The sequence below is a fragment of the Sinocyclocheilus anshuiensis genome, unplaced genomic scaffold (genome assembly GCF_001515605.1).
Source record: "Sinocyclocheilus anshuiensis isolate Anshui unplaced genomic scaffold, SAMN03320099.WGS_v1.1 scaffold115, whole genome shotgun sequence".
NCBI lineage: Eukaryota > Metazoa > Chordata > Actinopteri > Cypriniformes > Cyprinidae > Sinocyclocheilus > Sinocyclocheilus anshuiensis.
In genome coordinates this window covers 1,643,628-1,651,406 of record NW_015548219.1, presented here as the reverse complement: position 1 = coordinate 1,651,406, position 7,779 = coordinate 1,643,628, and the positions used below count along the sequence as shown (strand labels likewise).

General features: G+C 36.4%; 2 long non-coding RNA genes across 3 annotated transcripts in view; one reads left to right on the top strand and one right to left on the bottom strand.

Moving 5' to 3' along the window:
- LOC107654146 (uncharacterized) overlaps positions 1-5,221 on the bottom strand; it is an 8,927-nt gene extending 3,706 nt beyond the window's left edge. The window contains exon 1 of the long non-coding RNA XR_001630307.1: positions 5,150-5,221. This is a non-coding gene — a long non-coding RNA (uncharacterized LOC107654146). The remainder of the gene's footprint in view (positions 1-5,149) is intronic.
- The window catches only part of LOC107654147 (uncharacterized), a 33,790-nt gene that overhangs the window by 25,136 nt on the left and 875 nt on the right, over positions 1-7,779 (top strand). For both annotated transcript variants that reach the window (XR_001630309.1, XR_001630308.1), the window contains exon 4: positions 5,123-5,336. This is a non-coding gene — a long non-coding RNA (uncharacterized LOC107654147). The remainder of the gene's footprint in view (positions 1-5,122; positions 5,337-7,779) is intronic.

Below are 7,779 nucleotides of genomic sequence, written 5' to 3'. Positions count from 1 at the left end.
ATAGCGACCCCTAGAGGACGCAGTTCGAAGTTCCCATGAAAGGGAACATTTGCATTCTGAACTAGATGGCCGAAAACTTGAGGATATTTGACTTCAGTGAAGGTTTTGCTGGATCACTGGTGATTAATTTGGGGGAAAAAAATATATATATATTTTTTTATATATATATATATAAAATTGGTTTATTTTATAGGTTTCATATATTAAAGAAGTTCTTCACCAACTAGATAAAGTATAGTTGATCGCTACAATTTTTTCTTTCTGTAGCAGACAATGTACCAGCAGATTTGGTTTAAGGCCTTATGCTCCTTGTCAGCCTCTCATCGACCCCTCCCATCGCCTCCAGTCCCCCAGTGGACAGCTGCTCCACAGCTCCACGTCCCCGACTGCTAGACTGTCACTGACATTGGCTGATTCACACTTCAAACACAGCCACAAATGGCCATCGCTTGTACGCAGATTCTCTCACGTTTTGATGTCCGACCTACTCTGGAAAATGCGTATGTGGAAAAGCGGATTGCCATCTTCAAGGTTAGGGGCCAACGTGAAAACGGCTGCGTTAAAAGGCCCTTGAGGTCTTGATGATGCTTCAGTAGATTCCACAATATTACACAAGGCTACCCTGCAGTCTAATATCGCTCTGAAATAGCAACACCAAACAAGAGGAGCCTGAAAGGTCCCTGAAGCTCAAATCCAATTCAGAGCAACAGTTCAAATGCGCAGCGCTGTGAACTCAAACACTATCTAGAAGGAACCGGTTACCGCCGGGGAGCTAAGTAAGCAGTGGCTCTCTTAGGATTTATATATATTTAAACAGCTGTTATTTGATATTGGATTGGGGAGTGCTGTAACACAAGGCGAGTTGTAACACTGTCAGTTTAACTGATTAGAAATCACTATCGTACATGACCACCATCCTCCTGATAAAAATACACAGAACAACTTTGAGGTTAAAAGTAGAACCGAATGCCTTGGTTATAATTTGCGATTAAGTAAAAGGATTGTAAAATCAAAGAACAGGTTTCACCTGATTCAGATTCTCATTTAGTTTGATATTTAACATTCACATTTTTTAGTACACTGTTTGTTAGCAAGTGTATTTGTATTAGTATAACATTTAACTAAATGTTTGCCATATGGCCACCACTATGAATTAAAATAAAATTAGGATAATGATGGGAGCAACATACATGTATAATGCTAATGCTACAATCCATCTTAGGACATAAATTACACAGTTTAGAGATGAATTGTATGTTTCTAAACTCCTTGGATATAATATCTGCATATCTGTTAGCTACAAATTCAAGTATGGGCTATGTAATGCAAAAAATACCAAGTAACAGACGTTTAAACAAAATGCTTTGTTTGTCACCTTTTGTCTGTCTCTTTAAATGGATCCACTGAATAAAAACAAATGTTAAAAACGTTGAAGACCACGTTTAACGTCTAGTTTAGTGTCTCTGGTGACAAAGTACGTTTATCTACATGTTAAAAGTCAACACACTGTGTTTTATTCAGACCTACTCCAGTATTTTGGTAACCAAGCTGCATCTAATTGCATTAATTGCGCATATCCTCTTGTTTGAACACCTGCTCTGAACGATTTTTTTTTTCTTGCTTGCGAAGTACAGACCGCGACATGCACCGAACCGTTTGGGCTGCCATTTCTGGAAGTGTTTTTTCCATGTAAATGTGTCATCACGACGCTCACAGACAACCTGTCACCTCCGCCCGCTCGCGCGCATCCACAGCGACCGCACGTGATCGAGGAGTTCTGAGGCGCAGCCACGCGCCAATAAAACAGCGAGAAATTATCGATAATTTCGCTGTTTGTTATCTACTATTAAGCTTTTCTGCGATTGTTTGTCAGTTTACAGCTGGGAGACTTGTTCAATTAGGTTTAATCAAGCTTTATTGGAGTACTAAAGATTTTTAGTTTATATTTCTGTGTACGTGAGACCTGGAAATGTAGCGAACACGTTTTGTTGACAGGTCTGTAACTTTTTTTTTTGCTACTAGTCTGAAACTTTGATAGAATATTACAATATTTATATGCTTAATTAATCTACTATAGATATTTACAAAGTATCCCTAAATAATGCCAACCCTTACAACCACATTAACCATGGTTTATTGTAGTAAAAGTATAGACACCATGGTCTTTTGGCGTGTTGATTACCATTTGTATAACCACAATTTTACTACAAATACCATGGTTAAACTATGGTTCGTGTAGCAAAACCATGGTTAATTTGTGGTTACCATGGTTTAACTAGTAGCCATGGTGTTTGGTTTTATTTGTAGTAAAACCATGGTTAAATTTCGTAAGGGAAGGGTGCTGTTACAACCTTCCTCACTGTCCACTGTTACACTAACATAAAACATGAATGTGTATGATGTTTTTATTAATTTTAATTCAAAAAGCAAACAAAATTTGAAACAAATATATAAAAATACATAAAATGCAGACAAACAACTCGTAGAGTGTGTCCATGTAATGTTTGCTTTTTAAGTGTTAAAAAGTGCTGAAAGTGTTACAACCCTTCATGTCTGCTCTGCCATGATATTTCTAGTTTTCAAAATGTAGATGAAAAGCTTAAGTGGATTCTATATATCAAACCAATGTTTCTTACCTCATTTATTTTTTCTGAAGAAAATAAAAATCAAACAGACACTTACCCACCCACCTTAGAAGGGTGGTGGTCAATGTAAGATTCTCCTCTGTAGCTCATTTCTAATTGGCTAAACTGATGGTCTTACAACTCCCCGGTCTCTCCTACACACATAATGTATGTCTGTAAATCAGATAGGACCACAAGGTTGACCAACCATAATTACATACAGCATACCTAATTTAATTTCCTGACAGATAACACCGTTTATTTATTATATTTGTAATGAAGAGTGGTTATCAATATTGCACAGAACATCTCCGAGTGAGATTTATCTGTGCATCATCGAGAGACAAAAGTGGAATCATTTTTAAGAATCTCACAATATGCACTTTGAACGCGTCAGCATCTAACAGGTGGTTCAGAACATCTGTTCAGTGCTTCAGAGGTTTGTCACTAAGCCCCACGCAAGAAATAATTCATTCTGACTAGATTAACCAGCCTACAGCTCAGTCTAACTTATGTTCATCTAGAAAAAAAGCTTTATTTTATCTTTTTTTCTCCATTGTGTGCACAACAGCATCTTGGTTTCCACCCATTTAAATAATCATTTAAACTCGATGCATTTCTTCATCACCAAAAAGTGCATTAAATTCATTGCTGCACGTTGCAACTAATAAAATTTGGTTTTTAATTTAAGTGCACTAAATAGTGCCTTGATCTATATACACCCACAATAATATACATTCAGAAACCAAAAGCTATCAGGAGGAATTCTTGGGGGTCAAAACGGCAATTTTCTCAGGGAGGCTTTAACATTAGTGCATCTACTTCCAAATAAATCATTCATTTGCTAAATTGTCCCGTGGGCTGATCCCGTGCTGTTGGAAATGATTGCCATTGACTCCCTTGTTCTGTGCGGTGACACTGGGAGCTGTCCAGCACTGTGGTGCTGAAATTGTTTGAAGTGCAGACGCCTAGTGAATATCCGGCGGAAGCTAATTATATGCGCCCTTTTCCTCACATATTTTTTTGTGAGTGGGCATTGAGCACGTTGTTTTCGATGTTTTCAAGAGTTCATCAACCTCCTTGATGTTTTTTTTCACCTTTTTTACATTCCGCTTGTGGAAAACGGGCACTTTTGCAAAGCATAGAGCGTTTTAACAATTATTTTCCCTTGTAAATGCATATACACAACAAACTTACCTCTAACCTAGTTGATGTTTTTAGTGTTCTAAGAGGTCAAATTTAAAATGTAAAAATTTAAATTCTGGTATCATTTGCTTGCCCTCATGTCATTCAATATCTATTTTTGTTTTTTGCTATGAAGTAAAACAGAGATGTTAAGCAGCTTTAGTCAGTATTCAGTGGAGCAAGATGCAATGAAAACAAATGGTGACTGAGGCTGTCAGTCCGTAACATCATCTTTTGTCTTCCACTTTCAGTTTGGAACGACATGAGGGTGAGTAAATGGCTGAACTAGAATTTTTTGCCTGAACTATCCCTTCAGGCAAGCCTTTTTTTCTTCTTCGTACTGAACGAGATATGAACGACTCCACACACAAGCCCACCTGGAGATGTGTGAATTCACATATTCCCCCCGAGGGCTGGAGTTCAGCCTTCACTTCATTGCATTAAATTGCCATCGGAATACATTGGAGCTAAACGTTGAGGGAAGGCCACCAGGATCACCTCTATATGATTAGCGCCGGCAGAAAGATGAGGATGTAGAGGACTGCTCTGATATTGGATTTGCCAAGGATAACTATAATAAACAGCTCTTCAAATCTAATTGTAGTCATTGGCTCAACACACCAGCTGGGGAATTAGGGATCGTGAAGGAGCTCCTCTCCTATAATCAATAGAAGTTTTGCAAAACCATATTGACTTGGGGGGAGAACGATTATTTTGATTGAATAGAAGATAGAACAGAATTAACAGTAATGAATAATGTCGCCGTTTTTGAACCGGAGGCTTTCAACAGAGAAAAAATAAGCTGACAAACACTGCTAAGTCATTTATAAAGGGGTGCATTCATAGGCTGGCTTCACAATAGACGTCCATCATGTTTTACACAGAGATTCGGCATTCAAATCCCACCGCAATTTACATCTAACTGACTTAAAGAAGACATGCTGATGCTCTTGTCACCTGTTGATCAGGATCATCAACACTTGATGTAACTTTCCCCACAACACACACATTTTATTTTTGTGCAAGAAATGCGACTGACACCAAGTGCATTCGGATTCGACATCACAATCTTTGTAGTTTATATTCTAGACACATTTTGTTACAACATCGAATCATTAGTTTCCTAATATTTTGATTAAAACAAACAAAAAAGATTTCTGAATTTGATAAACACATGACTCTGATCGCTATAGGGCGTTGGATGTTTAAAGAAAAATCATTTAAAGATCTTACATGAACTCTATCCTCACCACTTTGTTTCTGGTTGACATCGTCTTTGCGAAATCTCTCGAAAAGCTCTTTTTCTGTTACAGAAAGGTATGAAATGAAGGATATCTTACGTGGCTTTGCTGATGCGCTTCGGAGGACGCTTCGCTGGAGATGACAGCCCGTCTTCTTCTCTCCATGTGTTGTAACAAAAGCATCCCATGCATACGAAGCCTGTCCCTTTAAAGCCTTGCTGCATCCCTGCAGGTGGCCTGTCAATTTAGCGGATCCGAATGACGTCACTGCATGGCTGGAAAAACTGTAAGTCAACTTTCATAATAAAAGTCAATCGGGATTTTATTTTAGTATTCCTTTACATTTAAAATTAGCCTGTTGTTAGAAATAAATAAAAAGTAAATAAACCTAAGAATGTTTGCTTGTTTTATCTGGGTTAAGATTATTTCCCTGCTTGGCTATGCTCATCTAGCTGGTCTTTGGTGGTGTAAAATGGTCACCTGAAGATGACCAGCTAATAGTGACCAAACTCATTCTAAAAGCAGCTAGCAGACCAGCCTGACCAGCAGTGTTAGTATTGTTAAAGTAAATTAAAACAACAAGTAAATTTGTGTGTTCAATGACTGGAATAAATATAAAAACATACATAAATTGTGAGATTTGTGAACAAAAATGAGCTGAAACCAAAATATATTTTCATTTTTTGTTCATGTATGTATTTATTTGTTGCCAGGGATGACAACAAAACTTATTAAAATACAATAAAAATAACTACAAAGTAAATTTTAGATTATGTTTTTGATAAACTTTGTTATGGTGTTTTAAACCTTTGGGTAACACTTTACTTGAAGGGGTGTACTTGACACATGTCATGAATATGAAGGAGGTTTTATGTATGTTTATGACAACTGTCATTAAGTGTCATTCGCTCAGTTATGTCATTTTTAATGCAAATATGACATTATTTGACCTAACCCTAACCTAACCCTACCCCTACCCCTAACCATAGCCCATAACAAAGACATCTCAAACAATGTCATCTTTGCATTAAAAATTACATAACTGAGCGAATGACACTTAATGACAGTTGTCATAAACATGCATAAAAAAACCTTCATATTCATGACGTGTCATGTCATGATTATGAAGGTGTCATGTCAGTCTTATGCACACCCCTTCAAGTAAAGTGTAACCAACCTTTGCAACTCACTATGATTAAATATTAACAATGCACAAAAGTGTGTTTTATGTAGGCTACTTTATATCTTTCTCATACTCCATTTATGTTTTAATAAAAGATGTGAATAGGTTGCACTTTGAAAAAATAGGTAAATGTCTGTGTTAAATGCAGTGACATTAAATAATCTCCAGTTTAAATAAATCTCAAGTAAACTGCAAAAATAACTGTTGCCGAAACAAAATGTTAAAACTAAAATAAAAACTAAATGTACAAAAAAATAAATAAAAATAAATTCAACGGAAGTTGAAAATTGTAATAATAATAACAATAAAGAAACAATTCAAAATAAATTCAAAACTACAATGAAAAAATTGGTGTAAAATTGCTAGTAAAATTCACGAACAATTACAAAAAACAAAGGAAAGTAACATTAAATTAAACATGAAATTTTAAAGTAGACAAATTTAAATCGCATTTTCTTTTAAAACCTACTCCAAGAATCTGTTTTATTTACAACTTCAAAAAATATTTTTTTACCTTGTATAATAACCTTGCTGACCAGGATGGGAGACCAGTTAAGACCAGCAACCCCCCCCCCGAACAGCCTATATGGTTATACAGAATTGATGACTTCTTCCATTATATATTTGTTTGTGTGCATGCTGATTAGCTCACCACCATAAATAGATGACACAACATCAGCAGCCAGGAAGACTGTGAAGGTTAAAAACATGCAATTAATGTTTGTAATATAAAGCGCCCTCCTACACACATCATGATTTAGATGCACACAGCGTGTCACTTGGCATTGTGCTTTTCCTTGACATCTCTAAATTTGTCTAGTCACAACTACAATATGATATAAGGGCATTTCAGTTTGTGCATGTTCAATAAAACACAGCAGGCTATTTATAGGCTATATTCTTTTTGTTCATGCACAGTTACTATCATATCAATCCTGGTCCTGCTCGTTTTGAATGTCTCTCTTATCTGACACACCCAGTTAAGGTTTTGGAGCTTGTACTAATGATCAAATGATATAAATAATGTGTGTTAAATAAGGCACACATTCAAACCACTGTATATATGAATTGCATGTCAATTGCATTTCATAATAAACTCATATGCTTTTGTATGGATGCAAATCAGTAAATCGGGTTTTAAGATTAATGCTTGACACCTCAGTCGCCTTTATCTGTTATATTGTGATCAAATTTGGCAAAGTCTTAAAATTGCACAATGCACAATGAAGCGTTCTGTCCTATTGAAGGGCTTTGATTAACTTTGGTCAGGGTGCACCACAGCCCTGCATGAAGCAAATCGGTAGCAGCTTTTTTTTTTCTTTTTCTTGCAGTTCATTGTACAAGTGTCAGGGGAGGCACATTGTTGGCTATAGCAGAAGGAAAAAATGCACAAAATAACACAAAATAATCCCTATTTGGGTAACTAATTACAGTTAATATGCAAACAGGTGTATATTAAACCCATAACTGAGACACTTTTGTCATAGTCACATTTTATCGACTGGATTCAGCCCAAGTTACTGATCTGCTTCCGATTAATACACAG